General features: G+C 36.4%; 1 non-coding gene across 1 annotated transcript; it reads left to right on the forward strand.

Moving 5' to 3' along the window:
• The first annotated feature begins 5066 nt into the window (after positions 1-5066).
• Positions 5067-5141, forward strand: Trnat-agu. The gene has a single exon. It is a non-coding gene; the product is annotated as a tRNA-Thr (tRNA).
• The last annotated feature ends 5455 nt before the right edge of the window (positions 5142-10596 follow it).

Below are 10596 nucleotides of genomic sequence, written 5' to 3' on the forward strand. Positions count from 1 at the left end.
AAATAAGGAATGAGAAAAAGCTAAGAAGTCTGCAGAAGCAAGTCGGGAAGGTACAAGCCCCAAATCACTTGTTCTGTGTAATAATAACAATAGCTGATTCTCTGCCAAGTTCCTTACATAAAACCTTATTTAAATCATGCACCCCAGTGAAGTCAGCACTGTTGTTATCACCATTTTCCTGTTGAAGAAATAATCTTACTTCACAGTCCAATCTACTAAGTGACAGACTTAAAACAAACTGAAACTGTCTGGCTCTGGAGTCAGGGCTCCTCTGAGAAATTGAAATGCCTCAGTATAACTGCAATGATCTGGGTTTTGAGGCATTGTATTTTGAAAAATCCTGTCTGTTCAACAATTAATAATCCTCTGTGATTAAAAAAAAAAGAACAAGGCTAAACAAGCAGGACAGCAAGCCAAATATAATAAGAAGAGTTGGACATAGACTACTTTATGGAAAAGCCACAAAGGATGTCTTTACTCCAGAAAGAAGGGCTACCTACATATTATGATCATCCTGAGGTTTCTGAGTCCCTTACATGAAAACTAGTATCTATGATGGCAGATGAATTTATAACATTTGAAAACACAACTCTATTCTTTAAAATCCAATAGCAAATAAAGGATAAAGAAGTTTATATGAAAAGCTACAGAGCAGAGCTGACAGTTTGTACAGATACTAGAGGACATGAAATAAAAATGAATTAGGCAATCATATTTCTGGTACTAAAGTGAAATGTTTCACCCCTGTATTCTTCCTTTCAATTTTTTTTTTCTTTTCTGTTCCTACAGGAGAATTGATTTTTACAGTTCCTGAATGAAAATGATTTTTTGTAAATGTGGCTCTTGAAAACTATGATAAGTCATCCAGCAGGCATTTAGCTGTACAGCAGTTATTGGGCACATAAAGTAGCTCTACATAGTGTCTTCCTTGGAGAGGCTGCTGGACAGCATCCTTTCCCCAGTATTTGTCAGTCACTGTCTTACTTCCATTTTTATTTCTGTAATAAAACACCATCACCAAAAGCAATTTGGGGAGGAAAGGGTTTATTCCATCATACACTCCCAGCTAATACTCATCGCTCAGGGAAGTCAGTCTGAAACTAAAGAAGGATAGAAACCTAGAGGCAGGAGCTGAAGCACAGACCATGAAGGAAAACAGATTACTACCCTGCTCCTATTGGTTGGCTTAGCTTGTCTCCTTAAGCATTCAAGGAAAAGGATAGCACCACCCACAATGGGCGAATGCTCCCACAGCAATCATTTATCAAGAAAATGTTCAACAGACTTGCCTGTAGGCCAATCATATGGAGGAATTTTCTCAAGAAAGATTTCTTCTTCCTGGTCATATTCATGCTTGTGTCAAGTTGACAAAAACTAACCAGCACAAATACCCTGGATTCATTCTAAGTTAGGTACTAAATGTGACCTACTGCTTTACTGGTAAAGCCTTGCCATTACAATAAACGTGAATGACTCAGAAAAACCAAGATAGTTGGAATTTCAGGTTGATCATTCATGTATCCCTGATGTGGGGTTAACTAAAGCCTGCTCACAGCAATCTTTTAAAATTTTTATTTATTATTTAAGAATTTCATTGAAGAGTATTACATTTGTATCATTCTCTCTTTCCCTCTCCTCCTGCTCCTCCCATGTCACTCCCACTCCTTCTTAAATTGGGCTCTTATTCTTTAATTATAATTATTACATATATAGAGACATATGTCTATCTATTTAAAAATATAACATGACGAGTTCATTTAGTGTTGCCCATGTGTGTTTAGAGCTGACCTCTAAGGATTAGCTAACCTATCTGGGACTTCTTTCACAGAAAAGACTGATTCTCCTTCTCTCAGAAACCATGAATTGCCTATAGCTCTTCTTTTAGACTTGAAGCCTTGTGAGAATTTTCCTATTCACTTTGGCTTGTCACCTGATGTTGCCATTCTTTTAGGCCTTGTTAGACAACTATATTACTAAAACTGCCTAGATGCAGCTTCCTTGTTATATATAGAAAGCACTATCTCCCGGTAGAAGTTCTGGCCTTCTGGCTTTAACAATGATCTCTATGCCCCTTCTTCCATAATTTTCCCTAAGCCTTATATGTAGGAATTTTGATTTAGATGTGTCAGTCAGGAATAGGCATCACATAGTCAATTGTCTGCATTTTGGTCAGTTGGGGCTTTCTATAATGGTCTTCATCAGCCGCAAAAAGAACCTTCTCTGGTGAGGAATGAAAACTAAATTAATCTGTGAGAGTAAAGATAAATATTTAAAATGCAGGTAGAAATTATACTAGCTCAGTGAAGTGGTAGTGGATTTTCTTCTAGCATCCATGGGCTTACGAGCCATAAATGGTTGACCATATATATTCATATTGAAGAAGTTTAAATGTCCCTATCCCAGCATATTCAGGGGAGCAGCCACAGAATAACCTGGAATCTGAAACTAAAAGAAATACAACCAATCATTAGGAAGGTTCACTATCATTCTTCTGAATTGTGCCTACAAGTGTGACATTCTCTGAATTTTGCCATCTCTAGTTGCCTAACATGAGAAAAGATAGAATGACCAAGGCCTGCAATTTGAAATACTTCTTAGAAAGCTCCAACAATGTGCATGTGATAAGCAAGCACTCCATGGATAGGTTAGGAATTCATTTGAAGCATGCCTTTTGATGTCAAATTATGAACATTTTTGAGGATCCATACAAAAAGACAGCTTAAGAAAAACAAAAATCCTAGATTCTTCTCCTGACAGAGACTGCCACTCTCTCTCATATTACCTAATTGTATCCCACAGTTTGAAAAGAAAACACATGTAGGCTACAGGATCCAAGTAGGCTACACAAAAATACCAGGAGCAAGGCTAACTGAAGCCCATTTCTTGTCTAAAAGAACAGATTCTATACAGACCTGACTGATCATGTTTAAAATCCTGTGTGTCATGTTTTCGAACATTCCAGTGAAAAGAAAGAACAAGAAATGCATCTTTTTCTTCTTTTGGTTTTTTGAGACAAGGTTTCTCTGTGTAGTTTTGGTGCCGGTCCTGGATATTGCTTTGTAGACCAGGCTGGCCTCAAACTCACAGAGATCTGCCTGGCTCTGCCTCCTGGAGTGCTGGGATTAAAGGCATGTGCCACCACCGCCCAGCTAGAAATGGCATCTTTTATGTAAAATCTTCTATTTAATCATTTTTAATCTAATTTAGCACTTAAAAAAATCAAGTGTGTTTAAGTACACCACCAGGAGGCCACATCTAGATCACTGGTTACATAGTGGAGTTGTGAAAGCTTTACTTTGGTGACTGTGGTTAGAAAGAACTGAGGAGAAAGGAACACAACTTATCATCTGGAAGCAGTGTGGTAGGGGAGGTCCATGGCCTCAAAGAAAATGATGGGTTTGGGGGAGGGGGGTCTAGATGAGCTTCAGTTCTTTCTTCATATACAAGCCCTGACCTAGACGTGGTGCCATGCTAAAAAATAAATAAATAAATAAATAAATAAATAAATAAATAAAGAAAGAAAGAAAGAAAGAAAGAAAAGAAAAGAAAATAGAAAAAGGAAAAAGAAAAAAAGAAAAAACTGCAGGTACAGAATAAATCCTAAAATGAATGTCTTTCATGGCAAAACAAAGCCACAAGGTCAGGGAAGCACAGAAGGAAGAACTCAGATAAGCGAGAAAAATCTTGTTTGTTCAAGCTCTGCTTGCAGTGTTGTTCCTAGGAGGTCCCTGAACAATGTGTAACAACAGTGGGAGGAAGCAGTTGAGGTTTAGGCAGCATGTGTATGTTTGCGGACACATACTGCTCAGTGACCATACTAAGAACAGAGAGCTGAGGAACTCTGAAGGTGTTTGGGAAACATGGCCTTTACTTAGCCATATATTGAGGTTAAGGGAGGTAAAATTAAAAAAGAAGATTGAGATCAATGTATAGTTATGATAATTGACTACAATCTACAGTTTCCAAAAAAGCGAACCTGAGAATTAGCAGAAAATAAGAAAAAGTACAAAATCAAAATCTGAGCAAGGTGAACCAATTCCTGCCACGTTCTTTAGTGCCTGGAGGGCTGTTCCTGTTGCTTTGGCATCTCTAGGAGACAAATCAGTGTAACCCCAGGGTGAGCAAACTGGTAGGAAAATTTTCTGTCTGCCCTCAGCACTCCCTTCTAAATAAAGCTTTCAGTCCAGATGAAAGCAACCAAGATGAGAAGGAAAAGGGGAAGAGAAATATTTTATCAATTTTAAAGTACAAACACAAGATGCTGAAATGAGATTGTTCTAAAGAGGGTTAAAACAGACTTCACAGGAGTGCCTAGAGATTTCAAACTATCTTCCTTCTAATAGGCACATAAACTTTCTCATAGCTCATCACACCACGTCTGCACAATTCCTTGCCTTAGGCTCTGCCTTCCTTGGACAATTCAGCAGTCCTATGGCCTGCTGCTATAGCAGCAGGTCGGCCTTCATCAGCTCCTCTCCCAGGCTCTGGCCAGTCTATCCATAACTAAAATGTCTGCTTTAAACACAGTCTGTCTTTGCAATAAGTTTAGCTGCAAAGAGTGGGCATTGTGCTTGTGTTAATCCTGTGAGTTGCTGGGGGAAAAAAAAAAAAAAAGTTCCACCATTTTGAGCCAAATTTGAAGCAAGCTCTATTAAAATATTAAATACTGACCAAGATGGACTTTGATCAGGACTACTACCTGGAAATGTCCCAGCTGAGTGGCCCCCAGGCATGGGCTGTCAAGGCTTTTATGGACAAAACTCATAGGCCATCATACTTTCCCATTAGGTTTTGCTGTTGTTTTTCAAGAGCTACAACTCCCAGCAGCACAGGATATTCCCTAGTTCTTGGGCAAGTGGGGCTTACAGGTTGACTTAGAGCACTACACTAGCTGTTGATACCAACTGGAGAGCTTTAAGGAAAGTTGAATTACTTGAGTCTTTTAAATAAGAGAATGTCAAAACTAAGGCTGAGTTACCTGCCCTCAGCTGGTTAATAACTAAATGGATGGAGCCTCCCATCAGGTTCACAGACACTTTCATAAGGAAGTAAATAAATAATTAAGGGTTGGGGATTTAGCTCAGTGGTAGAGCGCTTGCCTAGTAAGCACAGGGCCCTGGGTTCGATCCTCAGCTCCAATAAATAAATAAATAAATAAATAAATAAATAAATAAATAAATAAATAAATAAATAAATAAATAAAAACCCAACCAAACAAATAAATAAATAAAAATAAAATAAAAGTCCCTGATCTTAAAGTATACTGTAGGTTTTCTTCCACTACAGAAAAAGAAAATAAAACAAAAACCTTTATGGACTTTGTTAATCTTCTCCAACATACTATAAAAACATAGATAATAAAGAGTTTGCTACCAACTCACTTCTTTCTTTGACTTAGGAAAATGCAAATTCTGGCTAAGCCTCTTAATGTTTCAAATGTAAAATTCAGACCTTGCCTAGAGATAATAGGTTTCCTACTGAGATAGGTAAACTCACAAACAACTTTCAGGAAAGAAGCAAACTCAAAGCTATCATGCTTTTGTTAATTATTTCATGCTTTTGTTAATTATTTAAAAGTTTTTTTTTTTTTTTTTTACTTTTTTTATGCTTCAACAATGATTAAAGAAAGATTTCCTTTTTTAGTTGTTAGTATGAATAATCCACCACCTATTTCTCATGGTATTAAGAAAATGTAACAGTAAATAAGAAGGTTAAATGTATATACAATAGAAAATATTTTGATAAAATGATGTTTATATATTGTTTAAATGGATGAATATGTCCAGATAGAAAAGAAAGACAAAAGACTTAAACAAATGGTTATGAAGAGTAAAATGATAGAGTCTTTCCAGATGGAAAGGAAAGGTAAAAAGTTCACACAGTTGTGATAAAGATTTAGATAGTTGGATCTTTCCAGAATGGAAAGGAAAAATAGGAGATGTATGCATGTTCTGAGGGTCTTAGTAGTGATTTAAGGCATGTAAGTGATGAAACTTAAATACGATGCATACAATATTAAAACTGCAAAGGTTAATGTTTAATACATTGATGTTGAACCTCTACTTAAATCAATGGAATTTTCCTACGTTATTAATCTTTCTTGGTTTTAGTTGGTCCACTAAAGCTTTACAAAAAAAACTAAAATGATCATAAACACAGGTTCAAAAAATTAAACCTCCTTTGGTCATGTAAAATGTGTTAATGTTTCTATTGATTCAGGTACTTTTTCAGCTATGGTTGAACACATGATTCTCCTCTAGATGTTTTCAAACACTTATTAATTGATTTCCCTATAATGGAGATCTCAAGAAAGAATAAAACAAACCATAGTCCTGTTCATCTAAAAATTTTTATCTCTTTTTGCAAAGTCAGGAAATTCATGACTCTCATGGCATTTCTTAAAAACCCCAAGGATAAGTCATAATTAAATAGTGTTACTCAAAATTCAAATATATAAATAAAAAAGGAATATGAGACTAAGTGATCAAAGACAACTTGCAACTTATAGTTTACATTTTAAATATTGTTTCTCTGAATTTCTCCTCCTGATATCTATAAAAAGAAAGATATCTTTGCTTTATATCTAGAATCCCACTTATGAGTGAGTACATACCATGCTTGTTCTTCTGGGTTTGGGTTACCTCACTTAGGATGATATTTTCTAGTTCCATCCATTTGCCTGCAAATCTCATGCTGTCATTGTTTTTCTCTGCTGAGTAGTACTCCATTGTGTATATGTACCACATTTTCTTAATCTATTATTCAGTTGAAGGGCATCTAGGTTGTTTCCAGGTTCTGGCTATTACAAATAGTTCTGCTATGACCATAGTTGAGCATGTATCTTTGTGTATGATTGAGCATTCCTTGAATATATGCTCAAGAGTAGTATAACTGGGTCTTGAGGTAGCTCGATTCCCAATTTTCTGAGAAACTGCCATACTGACTTCCACAGTGGTTGTACAAGTTTGCATTCCCACCAACAGTGGAGGAGTTTTCCCTTTACTCCACATCCTCTCCAACATTGAATGTCATTAGTGTTTTTGATCTTAGCTATTCTGACAGGTGTAAGGTGGCTTATAATAAGTCTTGGTTTTACTCAATTACTGGAAAAGCCTCAATCAAACATTTTACTATTAGGATAAGAATTTATACTGTATCAAGCTGGTAATAGAAGAATAAATAAATAAATGAATTTTAAAAATGGGGGAAAAAGAATAAAATCATGGCATTTGCAGAACTGAATGTAACTGGAGATCATTATGTTAAGTGAAATACACCAAAAAAAAAAAAAAAAAAAAAAAAAAAAAGACTCAGCCCATAGATCTGCCATGTGTGCTCTAGTGTTTTGTCTCCTGCCTCTCTGAGAGCCACCCAGGAGTGTTCTGCTTTGCATTGCCCTGCTTACTAAATCTGGATTTATTTTTTTAAAAAAAAAAGATATCATAAGAAACTAAACATTTGGTTCAAACTTTTGATTTTATAAAAACTCTCTCAAAGATCTAAGCAACATCTGGGGCCTGTTCCCCTTATAACCCGGCTTGAGGCTTGTGCCCTCTTCTGTAGACTTCCTCTAGATTCCAGCAAGATTTGTAAAGCCATAGTATGCACTGGTGTCAACAACCTAGTAACAAATTAGGGACCCTTTCCTGCATTTTAACCCCATTTAGACTGCATGGCACTTTGAGTTCTTACCCCACTTACCAAACTATTTTTCTGTGTGCTTTTCTGTCACATAACTCAATTCATTAATACCTGTAGCTGGAATTTTTTTCTCCAGCTTCTGCCAAGCCCCTGCAGTCCCACAGCCCACTTATAAAATAATCACTCGGACACTTATATTACTTATAAACTGTATGGCCGTGACAGGCTTTTTGTTATCTACTCCTTCTATCTTAAATTAACCTATTTCTATTAATCTATACTTTGCTACGTCGCTCATGGCTTACTGGTACTTTACATCACGCTTGTCATGGTGGTGGCTTACAGTGTCTCTCTGCCTCAGCCTTCCACTTCCCAGAATTTTCCTCTCTGCTTGTCCCACCTATACTTCCTGCCTGGCTACTGGCCAATCAGTATTTTATTTACTAACCAATCGGAGCAACACATTTGACATACAGAACATCCCACAGCAAATACCCTCAACTCTACTTTTATAATAATAAAACAACTCTGTAAAAATAAAAGAAAAATGGTCATCAAAAATATAAATGCTTTATTGGGGGAAATTATTGATAATACTGAAGACCAGGACTAAGGTTTATAGGATTGTTGATTGTTGGCATCTTAATGTTTATTTTGATCATAACAGTTACTATGGTAGAGACATTGACTCTCAAACAGGGAGTACAAACAGCTTTGGTTTTCAATAAGATAATTATCAATGTCTCAAGGACAGGAATAACTCAAGAAAAAAGATACACAGTATTTTCAGAAAAGCTGCATTGATTGGATTTAAAAAATGCTATTACTAAATATCAACTGAAAATTAATTGCCAGTATAACCATGCTTATATTTATAACCTTGTTTGACCTTAATATGAATTCAAACATCTATGGAAGTTGATTAAGAACCATCTAGGCAGAATATGTTCTCATCACAGCAATATTATTTATTTTGGACAATTACATTAAGACACATTCATTATAATATTTCATTTGTCAATAGTTTCTGGCTTACAGGCTTTGAGTGAATTGCTAAGTACCTTCCAATGTCTCAATCCCTTCATAATTTTACAAGATCAAGCTACTAAACTATTGATAAATTTAATTTAATAATTGCTGTTATCCTTTTATTGTTTTTAATAGACTGCATCTGCATCCAAAGCATGCAGAGAAGATTGATTGTCCAAGATGAGGCTGCTTATATCACCATGATGCTACAAAATCAGAACAGGAGAGATGTTGGAGTACAAATGATCTAGACTCTTTCTCATGCACATGACCCAAATGTGACAGCATGACTATGAAAAACTGCAGGTACCATATATAAGGCTTGGAAGAAATGTTCTATGGAGGGAAAAGGTTGCATATAGGTCACATGAGCAGGGAAGTGCAGAAATATCTCAGATAAGGGAGACAAAAAGTACTGTTTGTCCAACTAGCAGTGCTAGCTCTACTAACTAGTCAAACAGCAGTGAGGAAGATAAATAGTGGATCATTCTTGAAGCAAATCCAGAGTTGTATTTCTCTTTCTACCAATATTTTCTTTTCTGGGTCCCTGTGATGCTCATGGCTACACTGGGCACAGAAAGGAAAAGCCACTGCATAGCCAGCATCCACCCTAGATATCCTCTTTTACTTCCAGCTCTGTCTGCTGTCATATTTCTTTCAAATTTGAGCACTAATATTCTGACTCTAAAATTAAATGTTTTACCACCAGACTCCTCATCCCCAATGTGGGTACATAAAGTATCAAGAAGACTGTGGTATGATTGCTGGAAACAGGAAAACTTAAAATAAACTTACAAGAGTGAAAGTCTTCAGAGAAAGCTAAGTAACTGTAAAGTCAGATAGACAGATAGTCAAGAGCTGTGGTCTGAGAAGAATCAGTATAAGAATCTGAAAATATAAATCATAATAACAGAGAAAGAGAAGCACAGAAATTTTAAAGCAGAAATATGAAATGGGGAGATGTCTCAATTGGTAAAGTTCCTCTTGCCCAGACATGATGATCTGGGTTCTAGTTCCCAGTACCCATATAAAAAAGTCATGAGTGGCAGAGCATCTCTGTACTCCCAGTGCTAAACAGGCTAAATGGAGATGAAGAAGAAATGATCTGACATCAACTTCTGTGTCCACCACCCTCACATACATGAGAGTATACACACACAAACATGTACATAGATGTAAATAAATTTATTCACACAGAAAGGAAAATACAATTTATAAAGCAGAAATAATCAAAGGATATTTTAGTAATAAACAAAATAACTGAAAAATCACTGGCATTTGAAAGCAATCACAGAGAAACTAAGTTATTCAGATTTAAACACTATACAAAATTCTCATACATTCACTTTTACTGCATGCTGTTGTGGGAATTCATTCTGTCAATAGCTTTAGGATACAAGTCTTGGGGGATGGCTTCTTGTCTGCATATGTGACCGCTTAAGAAGAGAGAGAAAGGGAGTCCCCTCTTGGAGTGAGAAGACCAGGTCTGGCGATGGAAAGTAGCTTGCAGTTGGTTCCCATCGGCCTTGAGGAGAATGGAAGCTGGGTCAGTAGCCTATCTGCAGCATGTCTGCCTTGCTTTGTATTAGTGAGTCTGTTTCCCCACGGCACTCTTTAAAACAATGATAAATAAATATACCTCTGTGGGCTCTCCCCTCAACCTGCCTCCATTCTAGGGAGAAAAGTAGACATCCAAAGTCATCAGCAAATACCATCAAGAGGAGGGAATCATGGAAGGAGGAGGCATCTCAAGCACACAAACTTTACAAGAAATCATTTTACAAATAAACCATTCTTTAAAACACACACTTCTATTTGATAAAATCACACACGACTCTTTTGATCTTAGATCAAAGGGTCTGGAACAAAGAAGAAACTCAGAAAGGAATATATATAGTAAATTTCAAACACAGAAGTAAATAATTT

The sequence above is a fragment of the Onychomys torridus genome, chromosome 4 (assembly GCF_903995425.1).
Source record: "Onychomys torridus chromosome 4, mOncTor1.1, whole genome shotgun sequence".
NCBI lineage: Eukaryota > Metazoa > Chordata > Mammalia > Rodentia > Cricetidae > Onychomys > Onychomys torridus.